Here is a 10,006-nt window from a genome sequence, read left to right on the forward strand (position 1 = left end):
TGCTTGCCAGATATATTTCTCATTGTAAATTTGCATGCTGGCTAATTATAACAGCTTGAAAGTTACATAAATGTCCAACAATAGGGAATCAGTTAAGAATAAAATTCATTATAGTGCATATATATATATAAGACTACACAGCCATTAAAAAACATGATGTAAAAGTAGAGATTGCCATGGGAAAATGTCCACAAATAGAGGACATTTAGAAAATCAGGTTACAAAACAGATGTATCAAATAATCCCGGCTATGTTTAAAAAACTAAATAGGAGAGAAAAAAACCTGGCAGAACCTTACTAAGCATGGGGTTGTGTCTCAGGGTACAGCTAAAGACGCCTTGTTTTATACTGTAATTTTGTAAATTTAGGTCTCATTTTTCTGCATTTTCCAAACTTTCTATAATGAAAAATAATTGCTTCTATAATCAGAAAACAAGCAGCAATAATTTTGTTTTTCAATTTTCATTCAGATGACCTTAGGCAAGTTAATCAACCTCTCTTTACCTATAAAAATGGGGATAAAAGGACTCCTGCCTTTAGGTTACCAGGACATGTAAATGCTTACAACAATCCCTGGCAAGTGGGAGTTGCTCAGTAAAGGTTAGCTATTAGCTCTGAAATTCTTGCGAGTATGCATGTGTACTGGAGGGCCAGGCCTGTCTCACGGGTAGGGTAGAGCCAGCCTGAGAAGCCAGCAGGCCTCTCCATCTAATTCCACAACAACTAACAAAGGTAGAAAGGGAAATTAAGGGCTGAGTTCACAAATTCCCAAGTCTTTAGACACCAGGGAAAAAAAGTAAATGTGAGTGAAGCAGCTGGGAAGCTGACAAGGAGCAGGGTGCTATGGCTCTGCAGAAGTGGCAGCGGGAGGGGGGATGCTCCTCAGAAGTACCTCAATTTGGCCTATTTTATTAATCTCTACAGCCAACATGAGGCTCGAACTTACAACCCTGAGACAAAGAACTGCATGCTTCTCCGACTGAGCCGGCCAGGAGCCCCATTCCACTTATTTTAAAAGCCTGCAGGGGTGCCTGACTGGCTCAGTCAGTTGAGCGTCTGATTCTCGATTTTGGCTCAGGTCATGACATCCTGGTTTGTGAGTTCAAACCTCACATTGTCAGCAAGGGGCTGACAGCGTGGAGCCCCTTGGGATTCTCTCTCTCTGCCCCTCCCCACTCCCATGCTCTTTCTCTCCCTCAAAAGAAATAAACTTAAAATTAATTTTTAAATAATAAATAAATAAATAGACTGCACTGGCCTAACAGCCCCCATCTACCCTGTAGCTGCCCTGATTTGTGCATTAAAGTATCCACAGAAAAGACCAATTTAAAGTGATAGGAATTTACAGGTTGTTGTACGCCATCCCAGTCAATGCTCCTCTTTCTTCAGGGTGTTCACAACTGGGTTTCAAGTTGTCAGTGTTCCCTCAGGTAGGATGTTGTTAACACACCAGCAATGAACAGGTTTGTTTGTTTAAGTAGGCTCCATGCACAACACGGGGCTTGAACTCATGAACCCAAAATCAAGTCACAGGCTCTACCAGCCAGGCACCTCAACAATGAACAGTTTCTATGCTCACGTGTCAGTCGCTGTTATCAATGACGGAAACCAACTGTATGACCAACCTGTGGTAAGAAAGGGATTCCAGGGTTGGGGGCGTCTGGCTGGCTCAGTCGGTGGTGCATGCAACTCTGATCTTGGAATTTTGAGAGGTCCACGCTGGGTGTAGAGAGATTCCTTTAAAAAAAAAAAATCTTAAAAAAAGAAAAAGAAAGGGATTCCAGGGTTACACAGTTGAGGGGTCCCGTAGGTAAGTTAGTCTGACTGCTTCCAGCCCAAATGACCAGGGAGGGAATTCAGAGAGTAGGAACTAATACTGGACCAAATGTAATCTGTCCTAGAAATTCAGGGACCACACGATTTATTGTCACAATGGGGATACTTCTTTTTTTTTTTTTTAATTTTTTTTTTTAATGTTTATTTATTTCTGAGACAGAGACAGAGCATGAACAGGGGAGGGGCAGAGAGAGAGAGGAAGGCACAGAATCTGAAGCAGGCTCCAGGCTCTGAGCTGTCAGCACAGAGCCCGACGCGGGGCTCGAACTCAGACTGTGAGATCATGACCTGAGCCAAAGTCGGACGCCTAACCGACTGAGCCACCCAGGCGCCCCAACAATGGGGATACTTCTTACTTCTGAGACTGGAAAGGAATGCTATTAATAATTCTGTTATTAATTAATTAATTAATTAATAAGTCTGTTAAGCGTCCAACTTAAGGTCAGGTCATGATCTCACGGTTTGTGGATTTGAGCCCTGCGTGGGACTCTGGGCTGACAGCTCAGGGCCTGCTTTGGATTCAGCCTACTTAGAATTCTCTCTCCCTCTCTCTCTCTCTCTCTCTCTCTCTCTCTCTCTGTGCCCCTCCCTGGCTGATGTACTCTCTCTCTCAAGAATAATAAATATACTTTAAAAATAATAATTACACCAGAGGGCGCCTGGGTAGCTCAGTCAGTTGACTCTTGATTTTGACTCAGTTCTTGGGATCCACATCAGGCTCCATGCTGAGAGTAAAGTCTGCTTAAGACTCACTCTCTCTCCCTCTTCCCCTCTCCCCTGCTGGTGTTCTTTCTCTTAAAAAAGCAGGAGGGGGAAGAGGGCTGGCACCTGGGTGGCTCAGTCGACTATTGACTTCAGCTCAGATCATGATTTTATAGTTTGTGAGATCAAGCACTGTGTTGGGCTCTGCACTGACAGCGCTTCTCTCTTCCCCTCTCTCCTGCCCCTCCATTGCTCGCGTGCTCTCTCTCTTCGAATAAATAAACATTAAAAAAAAAAATTGGAGCAGGACATTGGGTCTTGACTAGAAATGTCTCAAACAAATTGGGACATATGGCTACCCAATTAAAATCATAGTGTTCCCTAAGGCCTAGGGTAAATTCCACTCTTCACTTGAAAACTATCTACTTTTTTTTTTTTAATGTTCATTTATTTTTGAGAGAGAGACAGATAGAGGGCGAGCTGGGGAGGGGCAGAGAGAGAGAGGGAGACACAGAATCCAAAGCAGGCTTCAGGCTCTGAGCTGTCAGCACAGAGACGGGGCTCAAATTCACGAACCACAAGATCATGACCCAAGCCCAAGTCAGATGCTTAACCCTGAGCCACCCAGGTGCCCTGAAAACAATCTACTTTCATGGCATTTAGAAACCACTCTCTTCAAACCACTGTGTACTAGTAAATAACCCAGTAGACTTATTTAAAGGGTTTACTACCCACAGAGGTTTGGGATCTTCCTTTCTGGAATGCTTGGATTGAAAGCCAAGAGGCTCTACAGCCAGAATGAGGACCCTGGGTCCCAGAGTTGATATACTGAAAAGCATTTCAGAAGGCAGTAGTGATTAGTTGATCTCTCAGTTACTGGTCCCTCCCTAGATCCCTGACACCACATCAGCCTCAGGGAGGAGAGACTAAGAGGATTACTCTGAGCAGCAGCTCCACATGGACACAGCAGGGTCAGGAGCTGTCCCACCAGCCACCCTGTTCCCTTTTCCTTCTAGGGGTTATAGGTCGGCCACTGGCTCAGAAGCCACCAGTGCAGTAGTGACAGGAGACCATGATTACAGGCCCAAGACCATGTCCATGGTTGAGACCAGCTAGGACTTATATTTCATGTGCGTTCTACCTAACAACTATCTTCCAGATTCTACTGGAAAACAGAACTACATTACATTCCCATGGTCTGTTTGATAATTATCCTATTCAGCTCTTTTCCTTTCTATGTTGTGAATTTTTAGCTTCTCAAGTTTGCTCTCTTTTCCCTCCTCCTTTACTAATTAACAGAATTCCAAGTCTGGCTTTGAAACTATAGACCTTCCCACCTACTGGTGAAAAAAGTCTCAGCTAGATCAAAGGAAAAAATATTTCTCTGTTCTACAGCTGCAGAAATCCTACAGCTGCAGAAAAGCACGTACTATTCAATGTCGCAAAAGTGTTCTTGTTAAGGTTGTTTTTAAGGAGTCCTTCAAGACTCTTGGACTTCAGAGATTGCTACCACATCCTGGGAAAGTAGTCTTTAACTTTTAAAGTCTGTAATTCTGATGGACTTACTTAATTTGTAGTCTTGGTAGCACTATTTAAATAGATATGCTAGGTTTTTTGGCTCACTCATGACCACAAAGTGTGTGATTATTCATTCTTAAACCAGGAGAGGATCATTATTAGCAACCTTCTCTACTCATAAGAGCACGGAAATAAAAATGAACAACAATGGCTTTATTGGATTTCGGTTTTTGGTTTTTTTTTTTAATGTTTGTTTATTTTGAGAGAGAGCAGACGAGCTGGGGAGAGGCAGAAAGAAAGAGAAAGGGAGAGAATCTCAAGCAGGCTCCATGCTCAGCACGGACAAACCATGAGATCACGACCTGAGCTGAAATCGAGTGGAACACCTAACCGACTGAGCCATTCAGGCATCCCTTATTGGATTTCATTTTCAAATAGAATTTGACAATCAAATGTTTCAATTAATTTTATCAGCAATAAACCTCCAACTATTTAAATGTCTGGTGGTTGAAGTTACTCTTTTTGCCCTTAGCAAATCTCTAAGAGGAGTGACCCCAGCTGTCTGGATCGGAGGGAGTACATCAATCCTATACTAGGGCCAGGTCTCACTCACTCAGCAACCAGGAGAGTAGAACAGGAATGGGCTCCTGGCCCTCCAAGCAACTAGGAAAGGTCTTCATCTTCTAGAGGCAAAATGGTCTGTCCTGTCAGCATAACTTTCCAGTCTTCTTCCTATTCCCTGGGATGAGAGGTCCCTATGATTTCACTAAGGGGACAGAGGGGAGAAAGCAGGGTTGGAGGTCCCATTGCCCATCACCCAGACACCTTTTCTCAGTCCAACCTCAGAAGAGGGGCCACTGGATTCAGACTGGGACTTATTTGAACATGAGGGTTCTGAGAATTTGAGGGGATCCAGATCCAAAGTCCTGTTCTCTACTCTGCCTCCATTTCCAAGCAAACATGAAGATGCAGATTCTAAATAGGACACATAAAAACTGTAAATGCTAGGGGTGCCCGGCCAGCTCAGTCAGAAGAGCATGTGACTCTTGATCTCAGGGTTGCGAGTTTGAGCCCCGCTTTGGGTATAGAGATTACTTAAAAAAAAAAAAAAGATTAATAACATAGGAAAAAAAAACAAACACCTGCAAATGTTACTACACTCTGCTCACTTAGAAATCCTAAGTCCACGGGGAACTGAGGAAGGTGGAAAGGAATCCATCTTAAGCCTTCCTTCACAGTACCTCTGAACCAGAGTTCAGACCTGGGAGAAAAGGCTGCATAACATTGGTAATAGTAAAATAAACCAAAAATAAATAAGATAAGGTAAGACAAAATAAAATTAAATTTAAAAATTAATTAATTAATTAATTAATTAATTAAAATAGGGGGGCGCCTGGGTGGTTCAGTTAGTTAAACGTCAAACTTCAGCTCAGGTCATGATCTCACGGTTCATGAGTTGGTTCCTGAGTTGGAGACCCACATCAGGCTCTGTACTGACAGGGCAGAGACTGCTTCGGAACCTCTGTCTCCCTATCTCTCTGTCCCTCTCCCACTCTCGTTCCCTCTCTCTCTCTCAAAAAAAAATTTAGAAAAAAATTAAATTAAAAAAATAAAATAAAACCAGGAGAGAACTTACTAGAATGAATCTATATTCTTAACAAAAGAATTCAAAAGCCTTTAGAATTACTATGTAACAGGTACAAGTTGCAGGCAGAGCAGGACAGGGGCTCCTAAGGCCTTCCTGCACTCACCACACTATGGTTCTTTATCCAGCCCAGATACACAAGACCTCCCCACTTTCCAAATGGCTTATCACTTCAGTTTTATAGACTGAAAATCCTATTCACAGGCAAGGGAAAAGAGTCAGCATGTTAAGGAATCAGGATATCAGGGCAATTCTTTGCTGATGAGCCCTCTAATTTCATGGCTGCAGTCAAGCTAACTGTCCTCCTCTGTTCCTGCCTCTTGGCTCCTTCCCACTGGCTCTAGATACTCCATTTGATTCCTTCTTTCCTCTCTTCTCATGACCAACTGTAGACTTTCCAGCTTTCCACTATCTTGCTGTCCACTCTAACCTAAAAAAAAGCTTAAAGGTTTTTCTGCTAAAAACCACAGAAATACAGAGAACCGGCAGTTAAAGCCTGGTCTGTGTTTCTGGTTTTCCTTTTTAGGTGATATTCTGGGAATCCCTTTTCTTTTCTTTTTAATATTTTAATTTTTGAGAGAGAGAGAGAAAGCTTGGGGGAAGGGCAGAGAGAGAGGGGACAGAGGATCTGAAGCAGGCTCTACACTGAAAGCAGAGAGCCCAATGCGGGGCTTGAACTCACAAGCTGTGAGATCATGACTTGAGCCAAAGTCAGATGCTTAACCAACTGAGCCACCCAGGCACCCCTGGGAATCTCTTTCCTACCACACTTTTCATTATCAAGGGTGGATTTCAACTCCATCCCATTCATACATACTTTCTCCAACACTTATACTGGGGGCCTCCTTTTTTAACAAAATATGGGGGGCTGGCAAACTCCAGATTGGAGTCTTCCACCTTAATGTCCCCCCCCCCATTTAATATAATTAAATCATTCTGATACAGGGTTATAATGACAAAAGGAACTAGACTCATTTCACATATTTGGGGGAAGCTGGAGGAATATGCTCTCTCCGACAGACAGAACCTACTCTGAGGTGTGGATGGGCCCAGTGGGCAATTCCTTTTTGTGTGTCTGGGATGGAAAGATGACAGTGGCAGTGGGCATTCACCCTAGATACCTACCAGTCAGTCCCAGGCCTAAGATCCTGCTGTGGGAATGCTTACACAGAACTCCAGGCAGGAGAAAGGCAAGAACTGAGAACACTTAGAAAACTGCGCAATGTTAATGAATCTTGGGGTCCTGAGTTTCAGCCCCACATGGGGGTGGGGGGGCGGGTAGATTTTACTTAAGACAAGAAAAGAAAGAGAGAGAGAGAGGAGAGAAAAGAAAAGAAAAAAGAGAAGAAAGAAAGAAAGAAAGAAAGAAAGAAAGACAGAAAGAAAGAAAAAGGAATCTCTTGCCTCAGGGCCCAGCAGCACGTCAAGGCTCTCTCTGTCAAAAACACTGGGAATTAGGACCTGTACAGCTCCATCCAGAAACACTTGCATCAAAAGAGGGCTTGGCATACCAATAAGGGACATTTCAAGCCTTCCGTCTGGCATAAACATAAATACTATAAATTAGAAATAAATAAATACTGACTAAAACCAAAACCCAAAACAGAAGAAGCTTGAGCTCAGCTATTCGGAGGGTGTAAAGCCCTGGAGGCTCTCCAGACCCTGAAGCGTTCCACCACACACGAGCGGGGAAATGTGGAGAAAGACGGAGCCACAGTTAGTGAGAAACTGCAGTTAAGCCTTCCAGTCAGACCAGTCGGGTCACAGGAAAGTCCTTACTCAGCGCGCTGGTGTTTCCCTTAATTCTTCAGCATCAGTCCGTGTAAAGAGCCTTCTGGGTGCAGTCCAGGCGATTCCACTCTTCGTTTCCGAAGCCCACGTCCACATCATCGAAGGTCACCGGCCCCTGCAACAGGAGGTTTGTGCACTATGGTCCGGGGTCATCCCAGCACCTGCTCCTCGAAGGAGAAGCAGGGCTGGGAACTTGAGAAGCGGGGGAGAGACGCGCTGAGAAGAGGCGGTCGGGGGGCACCGAGTGGCAGGGCCCGACGACCCCGGGCAGGGGGAGAGACAATGCCGAAGTGGACCCCCGCGAGGGGGCTCAGGACCTGCACCCACTCACCTTGGACGCTGGGGATAACAGAAAAGTAAAGTACACACCGTCCGCCCTCAGCAACAAACTTCCGCCCTCAGCAACAAGCTTCCGCCCCACACTCAGTAGAGCAGCAAAACTCCGCGCGCCCAGCCCTCCACGCGTCCGCCTGAGCCTCGGGCCCCGCCCCTAGGCAACTTCGTGCCCTCTCTAGGCTGCGCGGAGGACCTTGCGTCTCGGTGGGCCGCTCCGTAGCTCGCTTGGGGAGCGCCGGTCCCGGCTTGGACCGGAAACATGGCGACCCGGGCCTCGGCGATTCCGCGAGGCTTGGTCCCCTCACTCTTCACGTTTCACGCGAATCATCTTTTTTTTTTTTTTAAACTTTTTATTTATTTATTTATTTTTCGATGTTTATTTATTTTTGAGAGGGAGACACGGAAGCCAAAGCGGGCTCCAGGCTCCGGTCTCTGGAGTTGTCAGCACAGAACCAGATGCGGGGCTCCGACCCAGAAACCGTGAGACCATTACCTGGGGCGAAGTTGGCCGCTTAAGGGACTGAGGCACCCAGCCGCCCTGCGAATCGTCTGTAAAACTACTTTTCCCCATTGTATTTCCTAGTGGACCACTAAAGAGGAAAAAAAAAAAAAAAAAAGGCAGTGTCACCCCTAATATAAGGAAATGACCACTGTTACCATTTTAGAGACTTTTACTCCTATAATTTTCTACATATAGTTTAATATTTTTGTGTTTTTGTCATCTCCAATTTTCCTACTTGATTTTGTCACGTAAGCGCTCGCCCCTCCTTCCCACACTGTGATACCCGTTGTAATACTACGTTGACTGGATTATCATCGCTTATTTATTCATTCTGTATCAAATCACCCACACTGAGCCCAGGAATACCAGCCTTCCACTGAATAGCACCACCGAAGTGGGTCTCAGCCTGTCCTTAGGGAAGTGCTGTGAGGCTTGTTACCGTTTTCACCCCAGGGGCCGTGCTCTTGTTACACAGTCCCTCTCTATAATCACTCAAAGGAGGACATTTTTATGGTCTTGGTATCAAGAATAGAGCAACGGGTTAGTTTTGGCCTATGGACCCAGGGAGTTTTGAATTTGAATTGAGCTGGTTGTTAGAAAGCTAACAGCAAATCTTACCAAAGGATTAAGGGGGCCAATAAATGCAAAGGTGACTTCCTACTCAAATCTGTTTATTCTCAGAATGCAGCCGGCTTCCATGTTTCTAGAGATAACATTCTTGCCTAGCCTAACAATAAGAAAATGTTGGTTTCCTTATTTTGCAGAATCAAGGTTTCAGTAGAAACCAGCCAGAACCGGTTAAGACAGCCAGCCTTCTCTTTGAGCATGCACCTGTGTCTGATGGATGAATATTTGATACAGAAGGGTCTAAAACCCCACCCTCGAATCATACCAAGGAGGCCATTCTCTGATCATAGAAGAGGCATACAGAAGATATGTGAAGGTACAGCCAATGAAATCACTTCAATCCTTCCCTTACTTAATAATTACCTTTAACTGATTTTGAAATCATGTAGCTCCTTTTCCCTATACCCAGATCCTTTTTCATTTACCTTTAAATATCCCTGACTCTCCCCCTTTGAGAAGAGGAATTTGAGGATTGCCCTCCCTTCTCCTTTGGTTGCCTCTTTTCTTTTCTTTTCTTTTCTTCTTCTTCTTCTTCTTCTTCTTCTTCTTCTTCTTCTTCTTCTTCTTCTTCTTCCTCTCCTCCTCCTCCTCCTCCTCCTCCTCCTCCTCCTCCTCCTCCTCCTTCTCCTCCTTCTCCTCCTTCTTCCCTCCCCCTCCTCCTCCAACTCCTCCTTCTTTTTTTTCAAGTAAGCTGGATGCCTAACCAGGGGCTGGAACACACAATCCTAAGATCAAGAGTTTCAAGCTCCAGCTCATCCTGAATAAACCCTTTCCTTGCTGCATACTTGATGTCTCAGTTGATTGGCTCTGCTGCACATTGGTCCTATGAACTTGGGTTTGGTCACAAATTTGGCGAGCCAGCCAGGAACTCTTTGACCTTGGTTCAGTGGCCCCAGCTATTAATGGGAGTCTGGTGGTGAGTCTAAGCAGCTGCCTAGGCTCTTTGTCCTAGAGACCTTACTCTGGGGGCCCCACCCCACTTCAGCTCCACTGACCTTCAGGTGCTTAATTTAACTCTTGTGGCAAAGGAAACAGCTTTTGGTTTCAGT

At 44.9% G+C, this 10,006-nt stretch overlaps 1 long non-coding RNA gene across 1 annotated transcript; it reads right to left on the minus strand.

The window, feature by feature from the left end:
• Positions 1 to 1,254: 1,254 nt before the first annotated feature.
• On the minus strand, positions 1,255 to 7,907 carry LOC102971251. The gene is made up of 3 exons (XR_006217587.1): positions 7,824 to 7,907; positions 7,481 to 7,607; positions 1,255 to 1,754 (listed from the first exon to the last, which is right to left on the minus strand). It is a non-coding gene; the product is annotated as an uncharacterized LOC102971251 (long non-coding RNA).
• Between the last annotated feature and the right edge of the window lie 2,099 nt (positions 7,908 to 10,006).

The sequence above is a fragment of the Panthera tigris genome, chromosome B2 (assembly GCF_018350195.1).
Source record: "Panthera tigris isolate Pti1 chromosome B2, P.tigris_Pti1_mat1.1, whole genome shotgun sequence".
NCBI classification, from domain to species: domain Eukaryota; kingdom Metazoa; phylum Chordata; class Mammalia; order Carnivora; family Felidae; genus Panthera; species Panthera tigris.